We start from the raw sequence: 980 nt of genomic DNA, 5'->3' as shown, positions 1-980 counted from the left end.
AGTTCAAGTGTGTGTTCATCTGCGCACTGTTTTTTATAATGATCAGCTGACGCATCTGCCAAGTGTCGCGTCTCCCCGTTGCCATGGTAACGCTTCCCTCCCACACCTGCCTCTTTACGTGTCGAATTTTATCCAGATTTGAAACTCCAATCAGGAAGCCCAGTTGATTGATACCTGACATAAAATGGATTCTAGTACCGAAGGAATAAAGGAGAGAAGAGTTTGCAATAATACTTTCACGAATGAGAGCCCAGTAATCTAAAGTTTTCGTACTGCGAGTGCAAAATATGGTTAGTCTAACTGAGCCATGTTGACAGTACAGCTTTGTGCAAAAGTATGTTCAGAATGTTCAATGGATATAAAACAGTGATACAAACATTCATGCGTTTGGCATTTGTCCTTGTTGATATCATTATCATTATCATTATTAATATAGACATGCTTTGTTAACATTAATAAGCTATTTCCACATTATAGCTAACTATAGGCATCAGTTAAAGATCATGGAAAGTTTATAGATAAGCCATATTATAACTAAACAAAAATTCTCACTAAATGAAAAGGCGAGGAAAAAACAACGTAATGTTGCAAAATATCTGTAGAATAATATCCATGAACAACTGACATTTATTAATGATATAAAGAAAACGATAGAATCCAGGTCATCAGACACTCAAGAGTACAGTAAAAAGGGTCAAAGCTCATCACAATCACTTCTGTAATTTTCCCATTCGCTGTGATCGAATAAACATTCATTAATGGCCATTAACCTTCTGACTTCATTTCTGACATCAAAGTATGTCCCTTTTCCCGTTTTCTTCCATTTCCTGCGTTTTTTTTTTTCGCTTGTTTTTCCCCCCGTTTCATTCTTAAAACTCTCTTTTTCCTATTTACAGGGGAGGCTTGTGGAAAAACAGAATGGAAAAACTTGTGTTTGTCTCGTATTAATAAAGAAAATCTGTTCTGAATATATTAATAAA

This window comes from Penaeus monodon, chromosome 21, assembly GCF_015228065.2.
Source record: "Penaeus monodon isolate SGIC_2016 chromosome 21, NSTDA_Pmon_1, whole genome shotgun sequence".
Lineage (NCBI taxonomy): Eukaryota > Metazoa > Arthropoda > Malacostraca > Decapoda > Penaeidae > Penaeus > Penaeus monodon.
This window is presented reverse-complemented; position numbering follows the sequence as displayed.